The following is a 16,512-nucleotide window of genomic DNA, read 5'->3' as shown; positions in this document are numbered from 1 at the left end:
TTCAGCATTAGCTTCAAAGTGGAAACAGCAGGGATCAGAGCAGATGGGGACTGACCTCTGCGAGCACCGCTCAAACAAGCTACGATCTGCAAATCCGACCTCCAGTTTGCCAGACTCGCACGCAGGAACCGCATATTGGGGGAGAAGCAGCCCAGAACGCCCTGCAAGGAGAGTCGGCTCTTGCCGACTGCCGCGGGCGCTGAAGACAAGCGCTGTCAGCACCACTCCCGGCACRGGCGGTGGGCAAAATCCCGCATTTTTCCCCTCATCCGGTGCTAAGCTCCCACGTGTGTGCCAGGGCTGCGGGAATGCCTCCCTCCAGAGCGTTACCTACGGAGGGAGCAAGCACGCCGGGCCTGGGAACACGGCTCCAGATACAACGCAGCTCRGCTGCCAGAACGTTTGCTGACAGCATGACTGTTTTATATGGCTATAAGAAGGGCTATAAGCGCGGCTGTCTGAAAAGCAACAAAATCTATGATGTGTGTTTCTAAATCCAATGACAGCTGGCAGTGCTGCGCTGCAGCTCATTCCTCCTTTTACACAGTTTAGCTAAAACACTTCGCTGTGATCGCCCCGATTTATCAACAAACAGCAGTTTCTGGAACCATTTAAAAGCACTCCCAAATAGGCAAGAAGTGGTCAGCTCTTCAAACACTCAGCAACCCGTGAGCTCCCAAACAGGCAGGCGGCTGCCAATGGACAGGGATTTCTGGTGGGCAGCCGGACACCCTCCCCGCTGCCTCCTGGGGGGACGTGGCTGCAGACAGCGCCACAGGGTGTGATGCTCCCTCCATCACAAAATAACAGTGGTAAAAACAGTTTGCAAAGGCTGAGCATGCGCTAGCTTACATATACGCTGGGCACTGCAACACCTCTGCTGTGTGGCCTGGGGAAGATGGATTTTCCTAGTGTGCCCAAGTTTARCCTCATGACATGGGAAATTCAGGGCATTCCCAGACCCCATTTCCAGCTCAGGCACCTGCAAGGTGGCATCGCTGCTCATTGCACAGCYTCGTGCTGCACCCAAGGCAGAGCCAGGGTGCTACTCAGGTACCGGATCTAGAGCGGTACCAAGAGGGCCGGTACCGGCCCGGAGAGGCTGTGCTCCTGGCACCAAATCCCTTTGATCCCCAGGTTGTTGGATTCATTATTCAAAGGTGTTGCGATTGCAATGAAAGCAGAGCTGAGATTTTCTTTATAAATACTTCTTCTTGACAGTGCCTGACGTGCCAACACAATATTGAAGGGATGGATGTTTTCATCGCTTCCTTGCAGGAGCGAGCGGGGCAGGATGTGCACAGCAGACCCCCGCGCACATGCCGCACGCCATAAACGGGACGAAAGGTGCGCAGAGACGTTTCCAAACACGCTCATCTCAGCCCTGCAGAGCGTTTCACCCTGGTAAACCGCGCACCCAGTTGGGCCGTTCCCGGCAGCTGCGCCTCTCCGCTTTTGCTCTCCGCCTAACCCGCCGTCACGTGGCCGAGCCACAGCTTGCTCTGGAATAGCCTCGTGCAGGGAAGGGAGCCAGATCCACCCTACGGCATCCACAGCGYCGCGGACGGCGCAGAGCGTTTTGTAAGATCCGTTCACCTTGGGCGCCCGAGCCCCGCCACTGCTCCARAAGAAAGTGACGCTAATTGTTTGTGCTAGGAAGCTAAAACCCCACATCGGGAACAAATTCAGTGCGAGGATTTCAGCCCTGCCAAGCCCCAACATTCAAAAATCATGAGTCAAGCTCCCAAAAATCATGAGACTAGCTCAAGCAACTTGGTTTTAACATAATTTTCGTTGCCGGCTGTTTTCTGAAATTTTCGGTGCAGCATTAAGTTCTACTATCAAGAGGGCTAAAATCTGGCTCCCTCTATTTTTTTTTCCTTCCAAGGGCCATGGATGTGCAGAAAAACAAGCGTTTTGTGTTACAAGTTGTCTGGGCTGGAMTCCCTGCCCCGTGGCAGCGGCGGGACAGCAGTGGCAGCCGTGGGCTCCCCAATGGCCCTTATTGCGTGGGCAGTGGGCACGGGCTGCCCCGAGCAGAGACGCTGCAAGCAGGGATGCTCTGCCACTGAGCAAAGCAGCCCTCACCTGCAACTGTCTTTCCACAACCCCAAATCACCAGGAGGGCAAATTCTGCACAGTTCAGGTACGCGCTGTTATGGGGATGGATCGGGATTTCTCACTAACAGGGATCAGTGGCTGAGGCAGCCACAGCGTTTCCAAAAACCACAGCTCCCAGTTCTGACCTGTCCTTGCTTGTTTGCTGACCCYGTTCCTGCCATCGGCCTCCCCTTGCTGTTCCCGCTACGCGGAGCAGCTGATTTCCCTGGGAGGAAGAGGGAGTGACTAGGGCTCTTCACACACTTCGAGCTGGGCATCTGGTATTTTTCAAAACTCTAAAACATCTTAACTGAAAACTGTCCCGAAAAGAAAGAAAAAAAGAGCATAAAACCGGAAATGTTTCAATCTGAAATCCCTAATTAAAACCACACTCTTTAGTACATAAAGAAGGAAGTTAAAAAAGAAATGTACTTTTGCACATTACAGACAGCATTATAATAAACACAAAGCCCTGCCAAGAAAGAGGCATTTTCAAGGCTAAAGTAGATGCCTCCAGCTGCACTAAAATAATGTCAGAGGGCCCGTCCACATTACAAAGTGTCATTGTATTTGAACACGATCGTGAACAACAAAGTTAGAGGGATGGGAGAGACAGCAATTATTGGCGTGGACCCCTCGCTCTGTAACCAGGACCACAACCTGTTGGGGTCTGTGAACTCCTGCGACTTCCCACAGCTCCCAGACCCTGGTCTTCATCTGTAAAGTGTTTGAAGGAAGCGGCCCTGGCTCTTCCAGCTGCTGTGTGCTGCGCGAGGCAGCTCCGCTCCCGCGCCCGGCTCAGCTGGAGGGACCCGGCTTGGCTCTCCCCACCAAACCCGTGGGGAAATCCTGTACCAGAGCACGCAGGGTGGAGCCTCAACCTGACTCGGGAGGCACAGAAGGCCAGAAAGGACCGGAGGTGTCAGTCGCATGTGCTACACAACACAGAGCCGGAAAGCCTACAAGTCATTCAGAAGTCAAGCTTGAGTCCAACAGGGCATAAGATCTTCTGCAGAGGTATCCACCTCTGGCTTAAAACCTGCTGCTAACAGGGAAACCGTCCTAGCCCCGTTGCAATCATCATCTAAATCCATGGCCAAAACAGTTACCTGGCATCTTCCAAATTTTCCCTTTTTGCCTTCTAACAAACAGATCTTGCTGTACCACTTGCTGCTAGGTTCTTGCTTCTGCACAGCTGTAGATTAAAATCAAATCACCTCTAAATATACTTTCATTAAGCAGCATTCATTGCAACTCTACACAGTAACAAAAGTCTTCCAATCTTGCAGCTAGTTTTGTAGGCTCATAGGAAAACTCAGAACGGGAATAACAATGATCTTGTTACATGGCTATATAAATGCCAGGAGAATAGGGAATACATATGAGGACTTAAAAGTCTTCCTGTATAACTACAACATTTAGCTTCAATGGCATGACATGAAAGGCATCACTAGGCTGGAATACTGATATGATACTCATATATTTAAGAAAAGGAAGGAAACGGAAAAAGAAAAAGAAAATATCTTACAAATGAAGAATACTTTGGGGCTGGAGAAGAGGTGAGAAGTAGATTTTTAATAACTTCAGGGAAAGAAAGACAAGAGCTCTGGAGATGCCCCACAGAGCTCTAGCAGTCAGAGTGAAGAAGTGGMCAGAGTCTTTAGAGCATCTGACTGAAGCAACGAAATGACTGGGATTGGTAACAACAGGTAACTTCAATTACCCCAACATCTGTTAGAATGCAAACATGTGCAGCATGGCAGGTCGCAGGCACATTAAGGCAGAACATGCACGGGGGAGGAAAAACTGCTTTGGAGATCGGAAAATAAAAGGGGAAGGGATTTTTGCTATTTGGATATTATTGGTACAGAGAAGTTCATTAATAGTCCAAAAACAGGAAGATAATTGGAGCGAAAGTGATCATAAAACCATAAAGCTCAGTAATTTAGTGCAGTGAAGGAATGAGAACAACGGATTAAAGATAATGCATTTCAAAAAAGCAAATTTGAGCAAATTCAGGGCACAGGTCAAGAGGATCTCTGGGGAAGGCAGTTTAAGAGAGCATTTCCCAACCAGTGAGACATGGAGAGGCAACAGCTGTGCCGTGGGTCCAAGGGAGAGAGCAGCATAAGGAGCAACGAGAAAATACTTTGGAAGTACATACAAATAAGGGAAAAAATACATACAAAAAAAGGAAAACATCAATCCATAATTTCATGTGAAAGAGTAAACAGTGTATTGACACAGAGAGAGCTCTCTGCTTTAGTTTTCGCAGAAGAGCTTAACCACAACACAATTGTTAATTACATTAGTTTTGCATGTGAAACAGAAGCAAACTCAAAGAGGGAAAGAATAAACGAAAGACCGTTCAGGAAATCTAAACCACAATGTGCTCAGTTATCGTTATAAACTCTGTGTCAGATCATTTTGTCAAACACAGAAGATTTATATGTATTCAATAAGTATTTCTCTCTGTGCTCACTGAGAATATTGCTGCTATCAGCATGCTGTCTTGCAATCTATCCACCCTTTGCAAGAAGGAGAAAAAAGAAGAAAGAATTTTCCTCTTGATATACTTGAAGTGCACTAATTGCTCTACTCCTCTGGACACCAATATTTCTAAGCTTCCTCCCACCAATCACTAGCATTTCGTGGGGGATACTTCTCTTCCAGCTTACTGCAATGGAGATACCTCTACCCTGAACCTCTATTCTTCATCCTTCTAAGCAGCTCAGGTGAACTCTGTCCCAGGAGGACCCCTTTATCTCCCCGCAGTGCCCAGCTGCAGGGTTTGACAGCATAGATGAAGCGATTTGGCAAGATAGATGCTAACCATCACAGCAGTTATTCTGCAGCCACCACTGCCAGGGCAGGTCCTCTGCATTAGCACGTCCTCTGTCCCTGTGGGGATGGAGGCACTTGCACAGCTGAAGGGACCGTGGTGGCAAATACCACCCTTCAACTGCGTAAGAGTCATGCCCAGAAGGGGCTGGCAAAAATGCAGGGAGCTCCATAGGCAGAAGAGGCAGAGGAGAGAGCTGCTCACTCGTGCTCTGCTCAAGGTCCCCACGGAGGACCAGAACCACAAGCTATTAATTTTTATATGCTGTGAACCTGTCTATTAATTTTTATATTCTCTAAACCAGCTTCTCCTCTCAGGTCCATCTCCTTTCTGCCACAGGAATGTGCCTTATCTCACTGCTACAGTCAGAGGAAAACACAAGTCCTGCTTGAGCCCATCCTTGCTTCTTTGGGCAGAAGCAAGGAGCTGCTCCTTGAGACTTCTCCTCCAGCACAGCTGGGACAGCGATGTGTGGGACTTGGCTAAACTTGCACAACAAAAGGCTCTGCTGTGACTTACTTCAACCAATGACTGAATGTAGATGTAAGTTTTATGTTGGCTATTTTTTCCAGAGAAACTTCCTGCGTGTTTCTTAATAAATCTGGGTACCCAGCTTCCCAGTGACCTACAGTGCTGCCCTCTCATCTTCTCCATACTTATTACTGGAACACAAATCCTTCAATTGAAAATACATCATATTCTGGAGTTAAAGAGTCATATTAAAACTGAGCATAGGAGATGCTGGATTAAGCTAATGGTGTCATTGGCTTGCCTTCTGGGAGAGGGATCTGAGATTTTTACAATGTACTTGTCAGATTTTTAAACTAAGCAAACTAAACAAATAATCACTATTAAGCCTCTGAAAGGGATTCTGCCCCCGGCCAGCGGAGACAGCCTTCAAGGACAATTCTTGAGGATAAAGGTTAATCTAAAGAAGCTGGGTTTCTGAGGCTTTAACTGAATGTATCTCACTGATTATGTAAGCCTTCAACTTTTGAATTCAAGCATAATCTCCACTGAAAAACAAATGCATGGAAAATATTAAAACAAACTTATAAAAATAAATTCCCCCAAATTGCATGGCAGTCTCTAATTCAATAATTCCACCTGAAAATCCCATCCTCTCAAATCGTATATAGCCACTGGCTCCCACCTTCCTTAAATGTGAACCATGTGGACAGCATTAGGAGAAGGAAGTGCAAGAAAAGGTGAGCCCAGCAAAAGGAGATGAACACACCAAGGCACACTAGGAAAGATTAAAGGGAGACAAAAAAAAAAAAAAAAGGTTAAAAACTTTTGACCATGGAGAACTGGAAAGTTTCTGTAAGTATGGCCTTGCTTTGAGTGGGAAGGAAGGTGTTAGTGGCTGGAAGAAAAGACTAGACCTTGTTCCTTGCTGGAAGCTGTTGATATTGGAAGCCTGATCCTGCAAAATAAGACTAGCAGTACTTTACTGTATGGCTAATAAATGTTATGCATTAAAAAATGAAAAATATATTTTGTTCACAGCACTCAGAAATGACTCAACAAATTCTCACTCAGATTTCAGATCATGTCCTCAAACCCTCCTTAGTCTGAAACATGAGCACAAGGAATTCCCATTTAAAAGAGATTATAGGATAAGATTATAAAGTCTCAGAACAGGTTTGAAAAACAGGAATACCTGGGATTCCACATACTCCTGTGCTGTATCAGCACCAAGCAAGAAAAAACGTGAGGAGGAAGAAACCAGGAAGCCAATCCAGGAACATCGACTGGATAGGAAGCATGGGGAGCCAGAGGCTGCCTAGGAAGATGGCTGTAGCAGAGGCAAATCCATGCGCTTCCCAGCAGCACCAGTCCCCACAGCAAGCTCCACCCCATCCCCTTGGATCTTCACTCAAGCCTGGCACCATGAGGTGCTGGCAGATCCAGCCTTCGTGGTACCCTGAAGGAGTCCAGGCAATGTCACCGATAGCCTTCCTCACTTGAGGGACACCAGTTTGGTCTCTAGTTGGTGTGTTTGCTGCATATCTCTCTCCTCAGCTCAAGAGGGGCAGCAAGTCCCATCAGTGATGATTTCCTGCTTCTTGAAGGATGGAGATCTGCAAAATTTCCTTAGCCTCTAATGGCTCCTTCCCAAGGACAGACTCGCTAGGAGGTGCAAGCTGTTGGCAGCTTAAGGGCCCAGAGGAGCTGTTGACCGTGTTTAGGCCACGATCCAGCAGACTTGATTTCATCCAGCGTAAGTGAAGCTGTTTTATTTATTCTAATGGTCTGATGGCGAGGGAGGAGTGCTCCCTGGCTGCCCGCGACAGCCACAGCCCTGTTCCAGACACGAGGCCCAAGCGCACGGTCCCGCTCCAGGAAACGCGGCTCACATGGATGAGGCCTTTCCTCACGTGCCACCCGGAGGGAAGATTTGAGCAGATGTGTACTGCCTCTGGATCTCAGCTTTCTCCCCAAACCACTTTCTGCCTTGAAAAATGCACATTCTTCTCTTTATGGACTGATCCTCTCTGTCCTCCCCATTCAGGTGAGCCTGGGAGGTTACTCAACTGCTCCACATCATCCTGGAGGCCATTTAAGTCCACTATGTTCTCTCACATTGACAAAGAGCAGATGCCTGGTGAAGAGCCAGGCAAGGGGCAAACACACCAAAACACTTCCCCAGATACGCTCCCAGCCTCTGGGATTCTGCAATCCGGGGGCTCTGTGAGCCAGAGGCATCGCTTACCAAATCCTTTACGGATTTTCTCCTTCCTGACTTTGCCCTGACAGCTTCTGAATCCCTGTAAATTTATAGTTATCACCAGTGGAGCAGACAAGGCACCTGCTTTGGTGTGATGGACCACAAGGTACCTTTCCCTCAGCATCTCTGCACCCCTCAGTGTCACATTGCTTGACATGATCCCGCATTAGGAAAACTAAGGGTACAAGAAGCAACAAGCGGGCAGAAAGAAAGCAGAAGAGAATGTTGGGCAATTGTCACAAGGATTTAGAAGGAGTCATAGCTCTGCTGTCAAGGTCCAGGGAAAAGTAYGCACTGAACCAATCCAGTCACAGCAAGGGAAGAGTCACAAGAAGGGACAACAGCCTTTTCAGCAGGTGAAAAACTTGACATTAAAATACAACGGGATTCTTAATTACTGAATAAAAACAATAGTAAAAGCCAGGAAACAACAGTAGTCACAGCATTTTACATGCAACACCAATACAAGGAAATGAAACTCGTAGTAACCTGTTGTCCCATCTAAAGGGATCAGAGCAAGATGTCCGTATTCACACAAAACAAGGAGTCTGCTGAGCCCTCAGAAGAAGCTCATGCCAAATTAAAAATAAATATCCAAGAAGATTTGACACAAATAGTGAGGCAATGACTACAGAAATGACTTATGAAGTGCACAGCAAATGCCTGCAGGGCTGACCAAATGGAGGAGAAGCTTTTAAGAACGGCAGGAGCTTTCCAGAGGAACAGAATTTAAGGAGTGCCAATTTGTGTCAAAGATTTTCCATCTGCACATAAATAAATAAATAAAAAGATGGAAGCAGACAAGGAAAAATCTGTATTGTCCATCACAGAGCCCTATGTGGGTGTAGCTCCTCCAATGCAGTGTCTGTGCTGGACTCCAGCAAGACTGAAGCRTTGCAGATGGCCTGTGGTAGTCATCTGCATAGGGCTGAATGAGACTTTGTATGCCTAAYTCTGCCTCCAGCACTAATGCTGTCTCCTGCACGTCTGAGGTTTAGTGCTTTGCACTTTCTGGACCTGCAGAGCATCCACCTGCTGAAGGAGAGACAACCTCTCCCAGACATAGCATGGGCTGGGAGGTCAGAGAGAAAAGAACAAAGAACAGAAGGAATGAGACAAGCAAMACGGGCAAAAATATGTTTACAGGCCAAGCCATGAACTCTCAGTTCTCATCACCTCCCACTTCAAGTCAGAGCACATCTGAATGATGACATTAGCCTTGTCACCCACGAGGTGGCCAACATATATCCATGAAGAGGTGAAGGACTTGGGGAGAGATAGATGCTAAGCAAAGAGGGGATGAAAGCAGGCTGGGGAGTGCAGGAGGAAAAATGTTTTGAGGTTTATTTTTCACACAGGATTCACAACATTCCTCTGAAAATTTAATTTTGTCGTCCTGTTCTTGTTTGCTAACCAGAACCAATTTAATTTTAAAACAACACACAGAGCCAACGGGGGGGGAAACGTTTTGCAATGGCTCTTCGCTCCCACTTGGAACAGAGAATGCAACTTAACTCATTCGGCTCAGGAGCCACCCAGCAGACCCACAGCTGCCCAGTGGGAGAGGTCTGGTGTGGAGAAAAGCTGGGACTTGCTGGCACAGTTATGCAATACAACTCAAAAGGCTTTTCTAGAGCAATGCAACAAATCCCACCCAACTCATCTGCAGAAGCATGAAATAGAAGAGCAATGCAATGAGCATGAGCATGCTGCAGAGCATGCAGAAGCATGAATAGAAGAGCAATTTGTCCCATGGGACGTCTTCCTCATGCCACAGACTTGCCCCTGGCTCCTTGTTTGACTGGTTRCTTTGTGGTTTTTGTTAAAAAATGTTTTGTTACCACATTTAATACAGAGCAAAAAACTCATATTCCTCTTCCGCTACCAGGAACACGCACATTTCTCATATCAGCATGGGAGTCCTCTGTGGTTTTATGCCTTGTTGTGACAGTTTGGTAAACAAGCTGATAAAATCAAGCACTTTTCAAAGGCAAGGTTAATACACTCATATGCAACCTRGCTTGTCAGGGAACACCAGAAACTCCAAACACAGCGCTTCTGCTTACCATCTGCATGAGCTTACTCAGACTAAAATAACAAMGTGTGTTTCCTGATCTCCATCAGCATAAATAGAGCCATTAAGCTGCAAGGGTGTTTACATTCTGGAAAATAGTCRTTGCATTTGTTCTGATAGCTCCTCATCCCACAGGCATGGACAGAGTCCCAATGTCCTGCTAGTGACAGCTCTGCTGCAGCCTTAGTACAAGCTGCAAACCTGTGCCAACCCCATGCACCACCACAACTGCGCTGCTGTACCACAAAGCCAACTCACAACCTCTGCCAAGGTTATACACTGCCATCCAAGTTTGGTTTCACGACCCAAAGCAAGGATAAAGAACCTTGAAAGGATCTTAAAAGATCCAGCTCTTACAGTTGGAATACCTGGCAGGCAAAGCAGGAATATTCACATTTTAAAATGAAATTCTTTAGGTAGGTAGTATTGCAAATGCTAAAGCAGAAAGTTACGGAACTTGCCACACTGTCTTTTGCACTACACAGGCACCAGTGCTTAAATACTAGAAGGGAAAAATGGCACAGCCCCTGTCCTGGAAGAGCTGCATCCTGGCGGAGGGGTCCATACCATCTGCAAACTGTTGCCTCTCAGGACACAAGAGCCAAACCCTGTGCTCTTTGGGCCAAGGCAACACATCTGCTCACCGTGAATGGTCTGGAGCAAGTGCCCCAAGACAGTAGGAAGGACCCAGGTGTCCCCAGCCAGCACCATTTAGCCTAGATGGGGCCCACACTCCCAAGGGCAGAATTCTAGGAGCGAGATTTCCACAAATCCCCTGGAACACGTGTTATCCTGGATGCTGGCCTACGCTGCAAGCCTTGCTACAGCCCTAATAGGTGCTGCCTTTAATTGCAGAGCCCATTGTTTTCTCTTGGACTAGCTTCACCTGCAGCATTTTAGAAGAATGAGAATTCCACATTTGGAAATAATAACAAAAGGATAAAACCGGGCAAATAATCATGTGGGCCAGGTCACACATTCCCRTTTTATTAGACTCAAACCCTCCTGCAAGAATTTCCTTGAATCTGCGTGTGCGAGCTAAGAGCAAATATTTTCTAAAGGACATTCTGTTTCACAAAATGGAGGGGCTCCATCGCTGCAAGAGTTACATCATAAATTATCTGTTAGAAATTCAGCAAGCTTTGTCTTCGTGCTATATTGCATAACAGCTCTGGAGCTTCCCTCTCCTCATTGTTCGGTGAGCCAACCGCGAAGTCGGGATCATGGTCCTGTGAAAACGCTCCCCCTTGCATGGCCAGGAGTCCTGTCCTCCTCTCATCTTCACAGCGTTCACCTCTGTCTCAGTCCCTGCTGAAAATCTCTTTCTTTTGCATATGGCTCTTCCCTGKCCTCTCTGTTAGTGATTAACTCACTGGAGCATTTGGGAACCAGAATGAAAGGCAATACGGAAGATGAAGCCGTGTTGTCGCATCCCCCACTGCATCAGTGGGAACGCCGGAGTTGAGAGGCAGCGGGCAACCAAAGCCCTCTGCAATACAACCAGGGGAAAGAGAGGCAAGTGAAGTGCATTTGCTTTGGCTGCAGATGTTCTGCCAGCCACATCATACGCAACCGCTTAACAGCGGAGCTCATGGAAGAACAGCGCAGGAATATTTGCTTTTACCTTGAATTTCAAAGCATTTGAGTTATGCAAGCGCTATCTGTGAAAGAGCAAAATAAATAGTTTATTTTATGCGTACGTGAGCAACAGCGGGGATGGAGCACGCGCTCTGGGAGTGCCATCAGCCTCACTGCAGCCGGTACATCCAAGGGAAATGTCCCGTCTCCCATTCAGAGCTGTTAATCACACGCCTGGAACCAGCCCTGGCTCCAGAGCGCTGCACCCGCCGCGAGAGGGGTTTTCATCGCGGCCCCGCAATTAAGGGGAAAYGTTAATGTCACACGCTAATAACTTGGCACGTCACTTACCCAGGGAGTTCAGGGAATTTTAAAAATTTATGTATTTTGATAAAGCTAATCATTTTACATACCAACTTTAATTTAATTTCAAATAAATCAGGAAGACTCAATCTTTTTATGCCAAGAGGTTAATACAGAAACAGAAAGTACCTCAGCCTAAGCGTACCAAACCTTGAGGAGGATGATATGGGAAAGCACAACGTGCCAGCACGCAGCACCTCACATTTCCCTTTCTACATCTAAAATATTTAAAGAATTACTCAACATAACAAGCCCTAAATTCCCTTGCGGCTCCACCAGTTTGCTGGTGGGGGGCTCGCGTGAAAGAACATGCCTGTGGCCTGGCTCTGTATTTTAATCACGTCCAGCCCTCTTCATTTGAGGTGTATGTATCAAATATCTGTCCAAACAGGAAGGACACACACACACGGGATAGTCAGAACAGCCGAAACTCACGCATTTGAGATGGAAAACATTTTTTCAGCGCGCGTGGGTTGTCTCTGTGGGTCAGGAGATACCCTGTGCCTGATGTCCAGCAATGGGGCAGCCTTGTCCAGGGCTCTTGCTTGGGCACATTGCAGTGGGTTTAGTGGGAAATGGGCCTTTTTGGGGTGAGGTCCTGTGCCCAGGGTAGAACATGGGTCAGAAACAGGGTAGCTGAGATATGGGAAGTGAAAGCGGCGGCCCCCCTCCCTTCGTAAGCATGTGGCAGTATTTTATTGTCAAAAAAACACACTGGCCAGAAATGTTACTATATTATTCAGTGTTAGGAAACATTTTCCATTTAAAAGCAGACACAACATTTGAGCCAGGGTAAAAGCACCCTTTCAATCAGTAGTAACAATGGCATCATTCAGTTCTGCCGATGCTCCAGTCAAGATCAGGACTGCTGCCTGTATGGTTTTAATAAAAGCAGCCAAAGGATCCAGGGATGGACTCTCTAGAAAGCCCTACGGAGGGTCTGCATGCTCAAAATCAGAGYGGAGGATCCACAGTAGTTAAGGTGGTACTGGTGTGAACGCAGCCTCCGCAGCACGGAGATGTTCCCAGCACGAGTSAAGCAGCGCAGAGTCGTATGCAGACAAGCCTCGAGAGAGGCAGAAGAGAATTATGGAGTGTTGAGCTAATTAAGTTCACAGCCTTAATTATTGGAGCACTACAGCTGATAATGCAAAACCAGCTTTGTAAACAAGCTTCTATTTTCAGCCACTCACGCCAACAACTTTCTTCCTAACGCATCTGCTGCAAAAKTCAAGCCTGTCCCATCCCAAGAGCATCATCGAGAGAGTGCAAAAAGATGCACTGAGGTGCTTTAGGGTCAGGTAAGTCATGCAAAAGTGTCCTTGACAATTCTTATTTTTAAGGAAATAATGAAAGCAGGATGGAACATTCCAAATTCATATGTGGGTTGGATCACACATGGATTAAGTGCTGGTTGCAAAAAAAAGAACATGGGAATTTAGTTCTGTAATTTCCAAATTTATAACCTTTAGTTTCTATCCAAAGCATCCTCTCCCAAGATTGGAAGAACATGTTGAAGGGTCCCAGGAGGACACAGATGGAGTCGCAGTCTAACACCTTAACCAGCCCCATCCTTCCTGCCATGCTAAAGCTTCTTAGAGAATCGAAAGCTGGAGGAACCATCAGATCACCTTGTCTGACCTCTTGTACATCACACACTATACAGTTTCACCCATTTACCATGCACTGAGCCAAATGATTCAAATTTGGCTGAAGTGTATTTTGTCTAAAGGCACCCAGACTGAATATAAAGCATTACAAGATGAAGAAGAGAAGACACTCTTCTGTCTGAAGGTAGTTTACTCAACTGGTTAAATATTTGTGTCCCATTTCTAATTGGAATTCTTTGGTTTTGGCTTCTAGCCTCTGAGTCTTGTTCTGCCTCTATCCATTAGATTAAGAGGCTCTGCAGTAGATTATGTTTTATTTCTGAGAACACACTTATAAATCAAATACATTTTCTGTCTACTTTTCTGTAAACTGGACTACATTTGCAGAGGCTGCTGCAGCAGGGCACTCCTTGCACATGGTARGTCAATATCTTCCAGCACCCCTTCTCTTCCTGCTGTCCTCATGTTTGGGTGAATTAGCAGATGGAGCAAGTTGGTAGATGTGTGTCTAATGTGGCRCATGGGAGAAGGGAGCAATGGGAGGAGAAGGTGAGGGAGGACAATGACTTTCAGCAGCATGGAAAGGTCAGGACAATTTGGAAACAATCCTTAATTGCATCCCTGGAGACATTCAAGCCACTGTCTGGAATTTCCAAAAGCAGCATTCCTATCTATAGGACTCCTTCACATATTAACATAGAGGATGTAAACACTGAAAAAAATTCAGTGCATTTCAAAGTCAGCAGAGATTGTTTTATCATCTAGGTCACCCACCTGCACAGCCACAGCCAAGTACTCACCAGATGCATCTTCATTGCACTCAATCTGAATTTTAGTCAGTAATGAAAAAATGTAGATTTCCAACATCCTTTATGAGAAACATGCGCACCAGATTCTCTACCCACTTTTGTATTGCTGCCCACTTAATGAAGGGGTTGAATTGTTTCCCGAGACACAACTTAAGCTTTAATGTAAGGGCTGGAGAGTCTCAGACCTGGCTYGGTTGCAACAAATGGACTACCACAAACTGTCAGCATGAGACAGGATTCTTGATCATTACAAGACACARTTCCCAACTGCCAGAGTAGATGATGATTTATAGCTCACCCAATTACCCCTATCTCACATAGCAGAAGTGTTCACGATAAAATCAGGGTTAAGGAGACAAAAATGGCCAGATCTCCTGCATGGTCATATACAACATGGCAAAATGCTGATATGATATATGCTACAACATTTCACTGCAAGGAACGTTGCACCCAAGGAAGCCAGGAAGAAAGAGGYTACAAAAGAACCGGATCACTTATTGCAAGGACCATGAGTAGCAGTTTGAAGAACAGGCACAAGAACAAGATGTAGCACTTTGGTCCTCAGAGAGCAGCAATGACTGATGAGCCAACCTCCAACCCTCCCCCTGCCACTGCAGCAGATGAGGTTTTTGAATATAATTGTGACATTCCCTTTGGTATTTTTACACTTTACACTACCTTTGTAAATCCATGTGGTTGGACAGGTTAAAATAAATGTGCCACTTAAGTCTTTCCTAGTGATAGAACTGACCCCAAGGCTCTTCTCAATGCCAAACACATCTGCCCTGCATCCCCAGGAGAAGTTGCATAGAACAGGCTGCAAACACACTGCTGTGTCCCTGCCACATGGAATCAGGGATCCCCTCCAAGGCCAAGCTATACCCCAGAGTATTATTATGGGATATTTATTTTTGTGCCTCTGGTTTCACAGCACTGATAAGTCTTAACTCAGGTTAGYCTGCCACTTAATTGCAAAGGACTAATCATTAAGTGTCTACACAAATTGGCAGGTTATGAGAAGCATCTTTTTCAGAAAAGGTTAGCCTAAGCTGCTTAATATAAAACATGATGGAGAGAAAGTGTCTGAGATTCAGGGGTCACTAGGAGCTCATTACTACCACAAAAACTTTTTCAGGCTCTCTTGGACCTACTAAAGTAGYGGGTGTGAAATCAGTTTGTCACAGAGCAAGAGCTGTATGTCTTCCCCTCATCAAAGCAGAGGTCAAGGGCCATGCAATAAAAAGATACATAGCACCTTTTTTACATACATCCTTTATACAGAACATGTGTAAGAATCAGATGTAGCAGCCCTTGYAGCTCCCCAATCCCACTCCTGAGCAATATAGGAAGGTACCTGCAACAAGTAGATGTGATTTTAAAAACCGCAAGTATCAACAAGGATAGATCAGTGGTCCTCATCCTCATAGGATTACAATTACATGGGATTATAATTTCTTGTAATTACAAGAAATTATGAGATTGTTAAGAGACTACAATACAACTGGAGCTGTTTGTCTGGTAACGATTGGCCAATGGTGTCACCCTTAACATCACTACAACTAGGTGCTCCAGACACCAGAAGGCACCAGCACCCTGCGAGGTGTGGACATGCTGTGGGTGACACTCCTGGCCACCTCCTATGTATCGATGATTTTAAYTGAGATGCTTCTTATGTGGCTGCAAGCCCTTACTGCCATCATTATCCTGCAGTCTCCTCTTCCCCATCTTCATCATCCCCAGACACCATCACAYTTGGATTGCAATGACAAGGAACATTCCCTGGTGTATTTCTCAGCTGCTGGGTTTGCATCTGAGCTTATCCAGTTTTACATGCAATCCTGATAGCTGCTCGAGCAGCAAGGCACTCAARTGCTGAACGAACAAACCAGAGCTCCACGGCTCTGTCAGAGTTGCACCATGGCAGCTAGAGCCCCAAGGTGGGTACAACACACCAGAACATTTATTTTCACTYGCAACCAGTCAAATGAGGACAACACCATAACACCTCACTTGCAGCACTACTCTCTCCCACCACACTTCCAGTGTTTTTCCAGCTCCCATCATGTTCTTCTAGTGAGCTAAACCTCTACCACAGACAGAAACACACAGAAGCTCAAGTAATTAGCCATATTTAACTTCTCATTTATAGACCCCTTCATTAGAGAGAATGAAGATCCTTTGGCATCCAAGGAGGGAGTGATAAGGAGAACTGTGYGTCTGTGTCAAAGGTGACAATTCAAGCGATGCAAAACCAAATGGCACTGAAGCTTCTGGCACCAAATAAGCATTTGAGGCATTTTTCTCCAGGCAGGTGGCTTTGAGCGGGGCTTACCATGCACGACTGCTACCATGGAATGACCCGTGTCCCAGRCACCCCAGAACAGCTCAGTTTGGAGGCAGAAGGC

General features: G+C 46.4%; 1 protein-coding gene and 1 long non-coding RNA gene across 2 annotated transcripts in view; both read right to left on the bottom strand.

Moving 5' to 3' along the window:
• The window catches only part of HPSE2 (heparanase 2 (inactive)), a 104,680-nt gene that overhangs the window by 41,086 nt on the left and 47,082 nt on the right, over nucleotides 1–16,512 (bottom strand). The gene's annotated exons all lie outside the window — the stretch shown is intronic.
• The window catches only part of LOC112957067, a 33,259-nt gene continuing 29,160 nt past the window's right edge, over nucleotides 12,414–16,512 (bottom strand). The window contains exon 3 of the long non-coding RNA XR_003251150.1: nucleotides 12,414–12,754. This is a non-coding gene — a long non-coding RNA (uncharacterized LOC112957067). The remainder of the gene's footprint in view (nucleotides 12,755–16,512) is intronic.

This window comes from Nothoprocta perdicaria, unplaced genomic scaffold, assembly GCF_003342845.1.
Source record: "Nothoprocta perdicaria isolate Ctin4 unplaced genomic scaffold, notPer1 scaffold_7, whole genome shotgun sequence".
Classification (NCBI taxonomy): domain Eukaryota; kingdom Metazoa; phylum Chordata; class Aves; order Tinamiformes; family Tinamidae; genus Nothoprocta; species Nothoprocta perdicaria.
The sequence above is the reverse complement of the archived record's forward strand: the minus strand, read 5'-3'. Positions and strand labels throughout refer to the sequence as shown.